Below are 18,195 nucleotides of genomic sequence, written 5' to 3' on the forward strand. Positions count from 1 at the left end.
GAAGGCAATTTTCTGCCATTTTTGTATAAAAAATATATTGGATCTATATATTTGCTACTTTTAATAAAGATAAAGAAAAATCGTTCTACCAAAAAATAGTGTTTTAATTGAATGTGCGTTCTATTTCCCTAAAAATTGACTAATTCATGAGTTAGTTGGTATAGTCGATCTTTTATTTCTAAAATAATTATTTACCTTGTTAAATTAAGAAGCTAGATTAACTAATTTTAATTTTTATCGGACCACATTCTTCATATTCAATTTATTGATGAAATACATCTATTTAGGTGCAATATTGAAGCCTACTTTCTCAACAAACCATCCCACACCCTTAGTTATTTCCCTATTCTTTTTCACGCGTTCACTCTCCTTTTTTTCCTCGAAAGAATGCAGCAACTCAGTTTTACGCGCCCCTCTTTTCCACTCTTCTTGTTCTTCAATAACAAAGAACAACCTGCAGACGCACACAACTCCAATGGCGCGAACCCAGGTGACATCCTCCTTCTCCGTCGTCTCATCCGTACAGTTAAGTGTGGCTAGAACGATCGCGAAGACAACTGGATGTTCCCAACCCCTTTATCATCTTGATTTTTTCCTTTCTTTTTTGTGAATTTTCGTTCAAAAATGGTACGATTTTGTACCCTAGGCTTATCTACTAAGAAATTTGGACTTTGCATTAGTCCCACATCATTTTCCCCCTCTATTTCGACCTAAAAATTATCCTATATAAATCCCTTTCTTCTCACTGCTCAGGGGAAAAATTTTTCGGAGACCAAAAAGTACCCATAAAGTTTGGGAATTCTTGGTTCCCTAGTTTAATATTTCTAAACGTTTTTGTGGCTGCTCGGGTTGAGAGTGGTGGAATCATCTCCGCCAAATCGTCGTTCTGGTTCACTGCCCAGATTCAAGTAATCTTCTTCTCCTCTTTTTTTCGTTTTTTCTTTTAGTTTGCTTATGTTTCTTTAGGAATCTATTTTGGTGTTAGTCGTAGTTTAGAAGTTATGTTCATGGTCCTAGTATAATCTTCCTTTTTTCTGATTTGTGTGTTTCAAGTGGTTTATTTAAGCTTTATTCGTTTTAATTTAGCTCAATCTCTTTTTAAGCTCATTGTTTTTAGGATATTTCAATCTAGCTGTTATTTTTATCTACTTGATTTTATAATCAAACTTATTATTTATATAATGTGCCGTTTAACTTCTTTTTTTATGATTGGTTTTAGGTATAAAGTTCTTTACAAATTTTGTTGATTCTTCATCTTTATGTATTGAATGAGTCTTCTTTTAGCTTCATCTTTAGCAGTAGTTCTAAATATAGCCTTGTTTTCCTCATCTCGAAATCTAGTGTTCATGTTATTTCTCTGTCCAGCCTTAGTCTTTCCTTTGGAGGAATAAGTAAATTAAATCCACGGCTATATTTTCAATTTTTGCTGCATGTTCTCCCCTGTTTTGATTAGTATTAGTATATTGCATCCTTTCCTCACTGCTATTTTCTTTTAATCCACATTAAGTTGGTAGTATGACATTTTTCTAATGTGTTTTTAGTCTTACTAAAGTGCAACTCGTGATCAATTAAAGTGTTTTTCTTATTTATTTTTTAGTTTTCTTTCATTTGTATGAAACTTAAATTTTCAAACAAGCCTGCTAATTATTGTTATTCCCAGAATTCCATTGCTAGCAAAGATTATTTCTAGTTCTTTGTTTGTCCATGACTTCTCAGTCTCTTGGAATAGTTTTTGCCTGTTTCCGTTAACCATTTGTTTGTCACCTGTGAATTAGATAGTACTCTGTGTTGTTCTAATTTTAGTTCCCCTTTATTTTCTCATGAACTTCTCCAAATGAGTCTGATGGACTCCCATCTCTTGCATTTTCCTCCTCTTAAGTCAACCTTCATCGAAATGGTGAAAGGGAAGGTGATATTGTTTGGTTAAAATCCAAACCAGTGGCTAAACCAGCAGAAACATCAGCTCAAGAATAGCTGAAAATAACATATTTCCAGGCTTAAAAAGGTTCAAAAATTGCACCAGTAGCAGCAATTGAGGAGCGGACGATGGACTTATAATTGTCTGAGTTATATTTGCACTTTTCTTTCTTTATATTGTGATTTTGTTATATTTTCTTCTAACTTCTAACTTTTATTTTATGTAACTTCTTTGAATCCTTGTAAGTTTCTAAATAACTCTTTATTTTGTTAGTTGTTTACTTTAGTATTTAAATTTTCAAAATTCTTTTAAATTAGACAATCTAAGCTAGGAGACTAACTTGGGAATTATTTATATTCTTTCATAGTTAGTATTCAGCTTTCAGATCCATGTTTAAGTTAATGTGTTGATTTTTCATCTCTAAAACTTGACCTCGGATAAAAATATTAAGTTTAAATTATCATTTTGACACTACATTGGGCTTATTTCATACTTGAAATAAGATGAGTGTACAAATATCAAAAGACTTAGTTGTTTTAAAACAAAATTTCTAGCAAATATTTCTAAGTTTTTATTTTAAAAAATTATCCAACTTTTAAATCCATCGGTAAACCGCGTGTTTGCGGATTCTCTAATGTGCCTAAACCCTTCCTTAGATAATTAGTTGAACCCTTACCCGACTCTGGTTATTTAAGTGTTTTTCTTCAAAAGTTTAATTTTTATTTGGTTTTCTTAATTTTTCCTAAAACAGTAAGTGGCGACTCCTAAATTATAAGTATTTTCCAAAACATTTTAACAAAAATTTGCCAAAGTTGTGAAATCGTCTTCGAAATCCTTTAGTTTTCAAAATCGGGTCGTAACACTTCCCACATGCCACTTGTCCATATTGTATAGGTAATGCATGTTAATCGATCATATGACCATTACTATATTTTGCATACCTCGTATCCTACTTGCTTAAGCATTTCAGGCCTTATAGCTTTCCTAGCCATGTGTTATGTGGTCACTTGCTCATATTTCATATATGTGCTCATTGGAATGTTAGTCCACCAATCCATGCAATATAACGGACTTGCTCAATGTGATTTGTGTTCTGTAGTTCATTTTGTGATATGTCTACTTGTCATATCTACTACATGTCTTAGCTTATGTACTCATGCATCATGTGATCATCTCGTTCATTCCTATATTCCCTATAGTTCATTTGCTCACACACTACCTTATAGCTTATATGCACGCGTACACCATGTATTTCTATTGCTTAATTCCCGTATACTTTGCGCGCTCCCTTTTGGGCTAGTCTGCCTATGTGTTATGCCCAATGTGACTTATTCATCCATATACTATGCACCTCTATGCTTATTGATTTGAGTTTTGAAAAATTTGGGAAAACATTTCCTTGTATAATTATTTATTGAATATTTTGACAAGTAAAGGTTGGGCATATATGTAAATTTAATCAACCATAGATAAATAACTTAGCGTAATACCTTATTCGAAAGAGCGACATGAAACATTAGATTTTATATTAACAATAATGCGTTGTTAAAAGACTCATCTCTGAAAAGCGTCATGAGGTAAAAGAGAAGGGAAAGTACTGCCTCGATAGCCTATGCTTTTATGTGTTCGTTCATATACAAAAAAATTGGGAAATGCTATAGTTATTGTTGATTGTTAAGGCCCGGAAGCTAAGCTCAGAATGTGTAACCATAAGTATTAGGGAAGGAATAGAATATAACATAATATACTTGGGAATATAAGATGGTAGAGAGATCCTAAGTAACCCTCCTCATTCTAAACATCAACAGAAGGATCTGAGATCATGTGATCCCCTTATATGATCATGAATCCTCCCAGAATTTGTTCATTTGATATGTCATTTGCATGTGTTATGTTTAGGTATATAACAGTCTTTATTTGTATGATTTCGAATTGTGTATCTTCAATGAATTACATGGTAAAGAAGGGATATAATTTTTCATATTAGTATTTCATGAACCATATCTATGAGACATCATGCTAGATTTGTCTATTCATGTTATAGGTTAGTCTATGGATCTTGGATAGTCTTTCCTACTTACAATGGTGACTCATGCAAATATCTATATATGAAGTTCAAAGATTAACTAAACTATTAGGTACACCTATTATTTGAAGACGAATGATCATTAGAGGGGGATGATGTAACACCCCATATTCTACGTGTACTAGTTCTACTTATATAACGCTTACAAACTGCCTTGTGGTATGATTATGGATTTAGTTTCGTATACGACTAGTGGCAATAGAATAGGTTAACAGTGAACTTTCCATAAATTTTGATACGACCGAATTAAGTTTAATTCGATGGAAGTATTTAAACTTGAGATCATAAGGTGGTATTTGAGTCTAAAGTACAAAGTGACATAGTGTATATAAGTTCTAAGTTATGTGAAAGTTATTAATGTCTAGAAATGTAATAAAATAGTGAGGTGCTTGCTTGACTTCACTAAGTAGGTGACAGGTAGGTGCATCATCTACTTTGGCTTTTTGAACAACCAAAGGACCAAGTAGGTGATGAACCTACTTGGACTTATTGACCAGCCCAAAGGACCAAGTAGGTGCATCACCTACTAAGACTCTTTTGACCATGTTATTGGGCCTAGTACACTACACCTATTTGCATTAATTTAGCCCAAGTTGAGTAGACAAATAAGGGGAAAATGGACAGCCAAGGGACAATCTTTCCAAGTCCAGAAGAAATAATTTTAATGGAAAACTAGGTGCATTAGCTACTTAAATGTGTGGCAAAATTAAAGACTCATGTTGGCTGCAAATTAAGTACAAGAAAGGTGGTAAAAAGGCTAATGTTATTATGTCCAAAAAGTACAAGTAGGTGGGTCACTTAATTGACAAATTATGGACCAAAATGAGTGAGAAATTTGGTCAAAGCAGGTCTCTTTAAAAAAGATTGATATCAACTTTTTCCAACCATTTTTACTTTGACAAAAAATTTGATTTCTAGAGCTTTCTCTCTTCTCTCTCTTAGATTCATACAATAATCATTAAATACCATTAGGGTTATTTAATAATAGGTATTTCAAGCTATTGCAAGGTATAATTTAAGACAAGTTAAGGAGGACAACCTTTACATTCAAGAATCGAAGTCTTAGCAAGTGGTAGTTATGTCTAGCAAGGTAAGCTATTGCAATTTTCTCGCTCTTGTGTCTGAGGTAATTAGGAAACTTGTTATGAGTTAGTGAGTTTGAAATTATTACATTTACATGGTGAATATTGGGGAGGATGTTTAGGTGATTAGTGCATGATGGGACATCCATGGTGGGGAGTCCCTTTTAAATTTAGCTATGAGCTTTTTTCAGCACTTTAAAAGTAATGTTAGCTCTGTAATTGCTAGTAATCAGAAACCATGATTCATATTGATTCTATTATATCATTATATTCAAAGATTGTTTTATGTATGTTATGATAAGGGATGTGACTGGATGTGCAGGGAAGTTATGGAGACGTTAAATGACTAAAATATTGCAGGGAGTTTTGGGGAGGACCTGATACAAAGGTTGCACAATATATAGACGCAATTAAGGGATAGGGAAGGAAAGAAAACACTTACTAGATAGATTGCAGTACTGCTTCGACACTATTTGAGTGTGATCAAGTGGCGCAAATTGATTGATTAACTACTAATACTAGTCTTACAACTTATTTTATTGTAGATTAGTGATCCAAAGAAAAGGAGTTGAAGTCATACATTTTAAATTGTATAGCAAGGTATGTAAGGCTGTTTGATTTTCTATTTCTTTGGCATGAATCCAAAATTCACATTACATAAAGTAAGCTTTCTAAGTGCCCTTGGTAGTGACTGATCCATAGTTGCAGTTCCTACTCCCTAGAGCATTGAAGTGAGTACTCTAATATGAATTTGTTACTAAATGTGCGTTGTTTACTCTACCAAGTGTTAGCATGCAAGATTTGAACTTGTTTCATTGTCAAAGTACCCCTAGCACGTATTTCCTTATATAAGTCAAAGTGATCCTAGATTAGTCATGGTACATATGTGTATAGGATGGATGTACGATCCACCCATATCTTGTCAACTTGTTTCAATTGTTTATAGATATGTCATCTTGTCACATGTTCATAAGTTCCCTTTCTTTGTTATTACTCCCATTGTGTTAGACTTTAATGTTACCTTACAGGATTACTACTTGCTCAATTGTACGTTTATATGTACTTACTTGGAATATGTATCCGTCCTTAAGTAGAATTTACTCATATTCCCCCTTGGTACTACATTCATGAACACCTTGTATTTGTATAATATATAGTTCAAATCTCTTGGCTAAATATTAAATGTCTTCACTGGATGTGCTTCAAGTTGAGATGTCAAAATGCTTACCGAGTCATATAAGATCCTAAATATTACGTTCAAGCCACTTTGCTTTCCATGTCATTGTTATCAGCGTAAGTCCATATTAATATGTCTTTTACTACTAGTCTGTAGTTCCAAAACTAAACAAGGATTATGACCACCAAAACAGCAATCACAAACAAGTTATGAACGTCAAAACAACAATCTTAAAAGAGTTATGAACATCAAAACAACAATTTCAAAGATGAAAGAATCTAAGTGAAGTAATATGTGTGATTATGTGTGGCAGCTCTAGGGAAAAAGCCTAGCATGGGCCGATCCAGATCGGTATAAGAGGGTGGCAGCTCAGGGGCGAAAGCCTAGCATGATCCGATCCCTATTGGTAAGGAATGGTGGCAGCTCAGGGGCCTAGCATGGGCCGATCCTAATTTGTAGAATTATAAGGACAACATCCCAGGGGTTAAAATGTAACATCTCGTATCCAAAACAAACCAAAAACCAATTTTTCAGAAAATCTGCAGCTGCAATCGATGATGGCCATCGACGGACCGTAGCCTGACCCACGGTACTTCCTGCGCATCCGTCGATGGAGTCAGAAATCCCTAAAATCTCAGCCTAGGAAAATTTGGTTAAGTCATGTTCGACGGATGGACCTATGGTCTATAGGTTACAACGATCCATAGTTTTACACCGTCGATAGACACCCCATTCACCCACTCTCTGATATGAATCACGGTTGACCAGCATGGACTGTCATTCAATCTACAGTCTGTAGGTCTGACCGTAGGTGAGAAATAGCACACAATTAGGGGGAAATGCATTTAGGCCAACTTCAATTGATCAAATCTCTTATAACAAAATGAATTAGGTATCCCATGACATACCCACATATAGATAATTGAAGTACCTTTCCATAGCCACTTACCTTGCTTTGATCAGACCTCCGAGTAAAAGGTTATGCCCGTTTCAATAAAGGCCTGTCTAACAGACCTAACCGATGGACCGTCGATTGAACGACGGACTGTCAGTCCAGGTCATCATTTGGTCCAACAGAAATTAACTCATGGGTCTTTTGGTCCTTTCCCATTGCGATTTAACCTTAAGAATACGTCATTTTTTCCCTAAATCATTAGATTTTAGTCAGTTTAAGCCTAGAAATATAACAAAACTTACATAGGTCAAATTAGTCAAATGATTAATCAAAACTTAGAAATTAGAAGCAAGAAAGGAGAAAAATGCCAAGAACCCTAGTTCAAGAACGCAAAAAGGTTCCAACAGTTCCAGCCCTAAAATCTAAGTTTTTCTCCGTGAATTTCATCACCAGGTATGTAGGATTTCACTAGGGGTTCCTTTCACCCATTCGATCCCTAGTTTTCAGTTAGTTCTTGATTCTCTTATCATGATTAGGCCCATCATTTCTAGAACGTCAACAACACTTTATGAATTAATCAGTTATATGTTCCAAATCAAATTTCCACGTTATGATTTAGCTTATTGCACGAATTTCAGAACCCTAGCTATGTATTTCTTTAGTTCCTTTATTACACATTCTAGGTCAGACATTTCAGTTACTTTAGATGTACATGCCTCAATTATAAATGCACAATTACCAGATTAGTTATTGCATTTTCAGTTCGCGTGTTCAATTTTGAGCTATCCAGTATTTACCGAAACTCAGTCATAATCAGTTAATTGCATAATTCATTGGGAGTAACATAATACCGAGTTGGACTAGGGTTCAACATACCCAATTAGTCCCATAACTTCTAGCCAAGTATGCTGTAAGTCCCCTCTGTGGGCATCAATTTAGTGATCACGCAAGCATGCCTTAATACCTTTGACAGGGTATATTGGGTCCTCTCGATGGGGCATATACATCGGACTCCACATTTAGCTCATGTGATTTTATTATCGGCTATTAGTAGCTCTCATATTTCAGTCAAACTCTAACTCATTGACAATTTATCAGTGTATTCAGTATTTAGTTTCAGCATGATATAAATTCGTCATTGCATTCAGTTAGCTTAGAAATTCAATATATCATATTCAAATTATTATACTTTCTTTGTGCTTGTTTAGTGATGTTTTATTTCAGCTTTACTCTATCCTACATGCTCAGTACCTTTCAGGTACTGACGTATGCGCTACATCTTCTCGTGATGTAGGTTCAGGTTCTCAACATCCAGATCACGCATAGATCGATTTTTCAATCTCCAATTCAGCATATTCAGTGGTGAGTCCTCATTCTCCGAGGACAACAATCATGAGTTTCATTTCATTCTTTTAGTCATTTAGTTTCAGTTTTTACTAAATTTAGCTGGGGCTTGTCCCAGTATTTCTAGTCCAGTTTAGAGGCTAGTTTCAGACATAGTTAGTTTCAGCATAGTATTGAGTTAATATATCCTTTGTATTAAACTCATTCATTTCAAATATCTTAGTTATAGAATATGGGTGTTCCCTATCTTCTCAGTCTAAATTATGATTTAGCTTCCGCATCAGTTTATTTTATTTAGTATGCTCACGATCATGCCAGCATGGTTAGCTTGGGATCACTTGTGGTTCTAGGTTCCGTGTCCGCTTCTTGTGGGTAGCTCAAGGCGTGACAAATTCCTAGCATGGGTCATCCTCTTCTACTGCTGATTAGTTGGTCATTTTTATCACTGTGGAATAAAAATTATAAAGTACAGAAAAGTAAAGAAAAGAATGTAACATGCACCATTCCACAAGTACAAGCAAATGTGGTCTCTAATCCTTATCTATTGATATTTGGTTTCACTTGAGCTCTCATGTTACATATGGTAGTATTATTCCTTAAAATATTCAGTACATTCTTTCTTACTGATGTCTCTTATTGAGGCGCTGCATTTCATGCTGCAGGTATAAGTACTCAAAAGTAGATCTCCAATATAGAAGCATATAATACTCAGCAGTTGTTGGTGAGCTCCAGGTTGATTCGGGGCTTTGCCGAGTCTTTACTATGTTTATTCTGATAGTAGTACATTCTTGGATTCAAATAGAGGCTTTGTAGACATGGTAAAACTATAATCTGTATTCATAGATTCACTTGTCACATATAGCGGTTCAACTAGTCAAAATGTGTTGTATATGAAGTTTTTCATCAATAATCTGCATAGTAGTTTACTTTCTCATCACAGATTTCTTGTAAAACATGTGTTCATAAGGTACTTGTATGCTTCATATAGCCTTCTAAGGTGTATTAACACTCTCCACCTATTCTGATTACTTCAAATGATTTCTAAACATCTAGGAATCACCAAAAGGCAAATCATAACCTTGAATATATAATTTCATTCAAGGAAAGCTAATATCAAAGTCGAATGAGTTACAATTCAAGTCTAAAAGTTAAGAAGCAAGTTACAACAAAGTTCTTAAATGTTTTCAAGAGTCTTTAGCAATGTTTTAACTCTGTTTTTAAGACTCAACTTTCAAGCTAAATAAAGAGTAAAAAGTTGGGTTCATTTCTCAAAAACTATAAGGGAACTAAGTATTCCCTAAGATTTTAATAAATATTCACATTTGAGATAAGAGGAAACTAAGATTTCCAAAAGAGTTTTGACCAAGAAAAGGGAACATCAACGGGGAACTTTCGCATATAGCCACTAAAATAGTCTAATTACTCTCCAGAGCTATATTTTGATAATTACAATTAGTATCTACATATTAGGGAGGAGAGAGGCTAGCGAGATTGGGAGAGAGATGAGAAACAAGAGAGAGAGGGCAAAAAGTGGGAGAGAAAGGTGAATTGTATATGTATATTGGTTACATAATTGTATATTATACATATGTATTTGTATAATGGCAACCGATATTGAGAGAGAGGAGCGAGGCGAGAGAGTGAGAGGTGAATTGTATATGTATATTGGTTAAATAATTGTATATTATACATATGCATTTGTATAAAAAAAATAAGCGAGGTTGGAAGAGGGAGGAGAGAGGCGAGCGAGATTGGAAAATGGAGGAGAAAGGCGAGCAAGAGAGTACAGAGAGTGGGAGAGAAGGGAATTGTAAATGTATATTAATTGGATAATTATATAGTATGCATTTGTATTTGTATATTCTGATGAATTATGCATACACAAATGTGACTAATTATAAAAATTCGAAGTTAACCCACATAATTAATATATGATGTTAGTCGCGAGTGATAATTATATAACTATGATAAGTAATTAAGTAGTACAAGTTTGATGAACTATGTAATTTTCCCTATATTGATTCCAAGAGCGCGTTCTAAAGCTAAGTGTTGAGTAGTTATCTCAAACCAAAGATAGAAGCTGTTTTAAAAACACACGAGCTAAAGTATATTTTTGAAGTAGTATTGAGTACGGATGAGGGGATGAGACTCCATGTTAACTCAAGTCTTCATGAAAACAATGTCGACATCATGGGTTTTGACGGGTAATTCTTTTTAGATGATCACGTAATTTAAGCTAGTGGACCCACTAAGTTAAGTAGTTCTATGAGACATCAAAGTATTAAACAATTTTGGCAGCGTGGGCAAGACGTTGTATCACCACTTAGGCTCATAGTGGTGGTTTTAGGTTAGATAATTTCCTACAAAAACTATATTACTTCATGCATAAGTAATTGTTATTGCATTTTCTTTAATGATTTAAGTGTTTTTCATTATTTACAAGCTTTATATATTTCATATGTCTAAATTTTTTATATTAAGTCAAGTTATTCATGAGTTGAGAAGAGCGAAGGTAAGTGTTCTTTCTTACTCTTTTTCAAGCTTAGAACATACTCGTATATTCAATATACTGTTGCCAGTTGGCCTGCATCGTATTATAATGCAGATGTAGGTAACCAGGATCAACATCATCCAGCGCCTCATTAATCCAGCTGAACACTCGGAGTCAGTGGTGAGCCTCCTTGCATCATGGAGGACACATTTATTTATTTATGAGATGTTGTGGGGTCTGTCCGAACATCCATCTTAGTATTATAGAGGCTTCATAGATAGTCAGACAACTTAGTTTTTAGAGTCTCTTCTTTGCATTGCAAATATTTTGCTATGAGACTTAAGTGCCATTTTGGCCAAGTTATTTAGTTTAAGTTATATTGTGAGAATGTTTTCTTGTATTGAGTTAAGTCTTCTGCTTAGTTAAGTAAGCCAGGACAAGGGTTCGATCAAGGACGGCAACGGTCATTGAGTGTCGGCCATGTCCAAAGTGTAGTCTAGGGGCGTGACAGAAACTTATATTCCACTTAATATTTTCTTTTCTATTATGTCATAATTTTTGTGTCATTTTTATGCTAAGTTTCCTATTTGTAGTCTCTTGGGATTCTATTTGTCATGTCACATCTTGGCAGTAGTTTGGGTCGTGAAAAACTAGATATAAGAGCCAAGTTTTGAAATAGGCAGATCAAGCAGACTCCATTTAATAGAGTCTTATTCATGAGTCTGAAGAGCACCACATTTTTGAATATAAGTCTACGATATATTTAAGAAACTTCACATATTTCATTACTGTAAATTCGTGCGATAAAATTGAACTCTATAAAGGTCTTCCTTGAAACTCTTGTTCTATGCAACTTAGAAAATTGCCCCAAGAAGAGATCTCGTGAAGAAAATGAGGAACCCAAAGTTCCTCGAGCTCTGGTCAACCATTTGGCTGAACAAGTGTCTCATGCTGAGATTAGGTTGATTTCTAAGTGTTGGCCCAAGCCATGACACAGAAGTTAATAACGATGTTATAGCATCCGTGAACCGAAATATGGATACGATGGCAGCAATATTAAAGACTTTACAGGATTGAGTCCTCAGGAATTTCATGTTTCAAAAATGGATGAAGATCCGCAAAAGCTTATAGAAGGAATAAAAAATATAGTGGATATTAAGGCAGTAACTTTGGTGGAAATTGTAGATTTTGTTGCTACTTAATGGAAGGATGAAAGGAAATTGGATAGGGGTACCTAGGGTTGGGAAAAGTTTAAAAGGGTATTTATTGATCTATTCTTTCTCCTTGATATAAGGGAGGTGAAAGTGCAAGAATTTATTAACCTAAGGCAAGGAAACATGAGTGTGAAGGAATACTCTTTGAAGTTCACTTAATTGTCCAAGTATTTTCCAGCAATGGTTGCCAACTTTAGAGATCGTACGAGTACATTTGCTATAGGTGCATCCTACATGGTGGTCAAACAATATAGAAATGCCATGTTGATCAAAGAGAGGGACATCTCAAGGTTGATGAATCATTCCTAACAAATTGAGAAGGAAAATCTCAAGTAGAGGGGTAGAGAGTCTAAGAGGGAAGCAACATATAGTGGTTATTTCTCTCAGTGTTGTGAGGTGGATATGGATGTTTTAAATTTTGGCAAAAGTTCTCCTTCCCGACTTCATTTAGTATTTCGTTACAACGGTTAAAAAAGGATGTGGTGTCTAATCGTAAGCCTCGAAGAGGTGTTCTAGTGGATCTTCATTGCTCACTTGCAAAAAGTGTGGCAAGAGTAATCGAAAGAGATGATTATACGGTACCAATGATTACTATAGTTGTGGAAAGGTTTGTCTTATATTGAGAGACTTTCCTTCACTCCCCACCAGCGGCAAAGATGGTCGTCAGGCTCAACCTAGTGCTTCTTCTGATCGCCTGACACAAATTGTAATTTTTCTGGTTTTGGTAGTCAACATCGAGATATGTTTTATGCTCTTCAAACTTAGTAGGATCACGAGGGTTATCTAGATATGGTTACTAATATGATACAAGTCTTTCAACTTGATGTTATGCATTGCTTGATCTTGGTGCTGCATTATCTTTTGTGACTCCTTATATGGCTATGAAGTTTGATGTCAGTCCCAAGGTTCTTCTAGAACCTTTCTCAGTCTCTACACCTATTTATGATTCTAATATTCTAGGGGATCTATAGAAAATGTCCACTCTCAATTATGAGAAAATCACCTTATTTGATCTTGTAAAGTTTGACATGATAGATTTCAATGTTATTCTTGGGATGGATTTTCTTCATTCCTGTTATGCTTCAATTGATTGTAGAATCCAAGAGGTGAAATTTAAATTTATAAATGAACTTATCTTAGAATAGAAGGGTGGTGATTTAGCACCTATAAATCAGGTTATCTCATTCCTTAAGGATAGAGAGTTAATTTCTAAGGGTTGCATTTATCATGTTGTCTTGTTAGGGATATGGATTCCGGAGCCCCTTCTTTTGGGTCACTTCTACTAATGAGTTTCTAGGAGTGTTACTTAACAATCTTCCTGGTGTTCCTCCCGAAATAGAGATAAGACTTTGAAATTGACCTTCTTCTAGATAAGAACCTATTTGATAGAACTTAAGGATAAAAAAGATTAGTTGAAAGGTTTGTTGGATAATGACTTCATTAGAATGAGTATTTCTCTATGTGTTGCTCTATTTTTTTTTGTTAAAAATTGGTTCACCTTGTATGTGTATGGACTATCGGCAATTGAACAAGGTTACGATATATAATAAATTTCTTATCCCTAAGATCAATGACTTGTTTGATCAACTCCAAGGTGCTAGTTTGTTCCAAAAGATTGATCATCGATTGGTGTATCATGAGTTGAGGGTATGGGAAAGTGACATTGCAAAGACAAACATTCGAACTTGATATGGTAACAATGGTGTTTTAGTAATGTCATTTGGGTTGACAAATGCCCTAATGGATTTTATGGATCTTATGAATAGAGTGTTGACACAATACCTTGACATGTTCATCGTATTTCGATATTATGAATAGAGTGTTCATACAGTACTTTGACAAGTTGGTGAGCGTATTTATTGATGATACTTTGAGTTACTCAGGAAGTGTAGATGGACATGTTTATCACCTAAAGATCATCTTGCAAATCCTCATGGATCATTCGTTGTTTGTTAAGTTCAGAAAATTTGGGTTTTGGTTGAGGTACATTGCTTTCCTTGGTCGTGTTATTTCTAGTGAAGGTATTTAGGTTGATCCTTAGAAGATTAAGGCTGTTAGAAACTGGCCTAGACTACTTTCTCCTTCAAATATTTTGAGTTTCTTGGTTTTTGTTTCTATAAAAAATTTGTGGAAGGGTTTTCCTCTATTGCTTCATGTTTGACTATATTGACTCGAAAAAAGGTGAAAGTTCAATGGTCAAAAGCTCGTGAGAACATTTTCAAGAGTAAAAAAATTCAGTTACTAAGCCATAGTATTGACTTTACCAAAAGGATCAAATGGCTTTGTGGTGTATTGTGATTCCTCGAGGATTTGTCTTGGTTATGTTATGATGATACATTGTAAGGGAATTGCTTGTCCTTGAGCTTGGAGTAAGCTTAAGGTCATGAAATGTATTACCCGACTCATGATTTATATTTGGCGACAATAATCTTTTCTTTGAAGATTTGGAGGCACTATGTTTATGGTGTTCATGTGGATGTATTCATTGATCATAAGAGTTTGCAATATGTGTTTAAGAAAATGATTTGAATCTTTACCAGATGAGGTAGCTTGAGTTGTTTAAAGATTATGACACAAGTGTTCTTTATTATCCAGATTAGTCCAATGTGGTTGTTAATACTCTTATTCGATTGTCGATGAGTAGTGTTTCTCACATTGAATATGGTAAAAAGGAGTTAGTTCACAATTTGCATAAACTAGCTCAATTTAGTGTTTTTTTGGTTGATGTCGAGGATGGTGATATCATTATTTAGAATGGGTTAGAATAGTCTCTTGCATTGAATGTGAAGGCAAAAAAGTATCTTAATCCAATTTAGTTGAATTGAAGAAATTGGTTTCTAAAAAAGCCATTTCCCCAAAGGGGGAAATGATATCCTTCGTTACCAAGGTCGGTTATGTGTTTCAAATATTTATGAGTTGAAGCAACATATATTAGAAGAAGTTCACAATTCTTAGTATATTTATTCAATAGAGACACTAAGATGTAATGTGATTTGTGGGAGGTTCATTAGTGGAATGGGATGAAAGAGGATATTGTTGAGATTGTGGCTAAGTGCAGTAATTAGTAAAAAGTGAAAGTTGGGCATAATAGCTCAACATGTTTGACTCACGACAATAGCATTCCTACTTAGAAGTGACAAAATATGAATATGTACTTTATAATGGTTTTAGATCGTACTTGTCGACAATATGGTTTGGATTATTGTAGACCAAATGACTAGGTCAGTGCATTTCCTTCTCGTGAAGACCTCATTTTCAGCTGAATACTATATTAGGCTCTGTACTAGAAGATGACAAAGTTTCATGAACTGCCTTTTGAAAATGCTCAAGTTACACTTCAAAATCAATTAAAAAGGTGAGTGATTATTGTCATTTAAAAACCTAATGAAGAGTTGGGGTCGAATCCCACAGGAAATGATATATCATGGAGAATTCTTTATCGTGAGATTAGAATTTTAAATCACCCCATTTGGAATAGTAAGAAAAATTTGGTAGATGATATCACCAACTTAATATAAAGTTTTTATTATAAATTATTACAATTAAACTAAGATTTAAACGAAATCAATAATTAACAAGCAATCTAGGGGTGCAGAGATCAGATATCAATGTTATGTAGGAGTAAATGTGCTGCTCTTTAGTGATATGCGTACATGAATAGTCTATGTCATCTTCAATGACAGTAATCATCTTTTGATCTCAAAGTATCTACGCTAAGAATCTCCTTTCGGTGTCATCAAGTTTTGATTCTTAAAAACCCAATACCTTACTCTATTCCCTCTTTCAAGAATAGGTTAAATAGATATGACTGATTAAATCTCTTTCGAGTGAGGCTGCATATCGGTTGGTTTAGTTTAGTTATGAATATTATTTGTTTTGCTTATTAATTATAGGTTTGTAAACTATCTATGTAAGACCCCCAAAATGAGTTAGGGTATATAGATTTTCACTTGCACCTATAAGCTTGTTAACATATTATTAAGTATTTCAAAATATGCTTCGGTGATTTGAAGTAATTTGGAAGTCAAACAGCAAGGGGCGACCAAGACGTTCGACGACTAGTCACCTAAGGAATCTTATGTGTTTTTATGTGATTATGAGTGTATCATGGTACTATTAAGTCTTAAAATGAGTAATAATGATGTTTATAAGAAGTTTATGGAGTTTTCTGAAGTTTGGAGGTAAAACGTCCAAGAACGTCTAAGACATTCGAAAGTTAGCCCTTGAGACGTTTATGTGTGTTTTGAGTGTGCCTTGCATGTTTGGATGTATTTTACATGTTAATTTTGGGTAAAACTTTCATGTAAGGTATTCAAAATATTAAGGTGTATATTCATATTGGAAACACCCAGGTACGACTCCCCAAGGGCCTCGCAAGAAGCCCTCAAAGAAATATCCAAATGCTGTCGAACCAAACGACGCTCTGTTGGTGGAACGATGTCCCGTAAATGGTGGTGTCATTGATAGAAAATTATACTGAATAAGTCTCATCCAAAATACATCCCAAGACCAAATCGACGGAAGCCACAGACGGTCAGTCGATGGAGTTATTGGGTGTCGATTGTGGCCGTTGGTGCAAGTTGTGTCAAGCTTCCTGCGCACTGTTTCAATAAAGGGGTAAATGGGAAATTCACACCACGTTCTAACCTTACCTTACATGGTTTATTTGGTGACTTTTGTCTGTATATAAGTGATAAAAAACGTGATCAACCCATTCCCAATCCAATTCATAGAAATTAGACTTTTCCTCCAAAACCAATTCTCTCTAGAAACCTTCGTTGAAGGTGAAGCTAAAGAACAGATTGGATCTTGGATTTCCACGGATTCTTCATCATATTTTAGAGGTTTTCTCCTACACCAATGCATGGTGATCCTTCATCTCTAGTTATCCTTCCATTTAGAGAGTTAATCTCAAAGTTTTCATAGAGATTTCATGATAAAACTTCTTCATCTTCTTCAATCTAGACATGGGTTCTATCTAAAAAAGTTTTTCAGAAGATTAATCATGATGAATTAATGATAAGGCACTGGTTTTAAAGTAAATTTCAATCCAATTGCATTGTGAACCCATGTACCTTCCCAAACTCGATTTAGCCCTTGCATAGGCATTGTGATCGTCGCTTGTTATTGGTCGAATTGTGATTCTACTACGTTGAATTGCTTATGTATAGTGTTTTTAAAGTAATATTGATGATGAATTGTTGATAAATGATCCATGTGGATCAATATATGAAGATTTGAACAAAGCTAGCTTAGATCTGTATGCGTTCACTATAAAATCGCCTTTATAATGTATGAATGTAAAATTCAATTATGTTAAATTGAATGTTATATACTGCCTATATGTATATAGATTATGAATTATTTGTAATGGATCCAATGTGGATCAAGTCTTGAGGATTAGATGGTATTGATTCATATTCTCCTATATTTTAGAAATTGGTAATGTAGTTCTATGTATCTCGACTCCATGGTAATTGTTTCATGATTTTGTATAGGGTTAATTATACTTTATGTACTGCCTGTAATATATTATAATGATGAATTATGTGTTATTATCCAATTTGGATTGATGTTTGAAGACTTGATCTCTATTTCCTCTATATTGTAATTCTATGATGCTCATTGTAATCTCGATTTCTTGGCAGTTGTAGTAGGATTTCATTTAATATATGGTCTATTTAACTACTTCCTTCTATGTGTATTATTGATTAATTGTGAGTATGACAAAATAATAATTAAAGTGAGAAAGAATTGGTAGGAATCAACTTCCCTTCACATTCTATAAATTGATGTTGTAGTAGACTTAATATGATCTCAATCTTGTTATGATTGATCTATGGTTTGCAATTATGTTAGTATACCTTTATCTAATATCCTACACTTGAATTTTTGATGAAAGAGTAGTAATGGTTAATTATGACCAAAGGCTAAAGGATTGGTAAGAATTGCTCTACACTTCTACTTCCGTACTGCTCTATTGTATTG

Source organism: Solanum lycopersicum, chromosome 1 (assembly GCF_036512215.1).
Source record: "Solanum lycopersicum chromosome 1, SLM_r2.1".
Lineage (NCBI taxonomy): Eukaryota > Viridiplantae > Streptophyta > Magnoliopsida > Solanales > Solanaceae > Solanum > Solanum lycopersicum.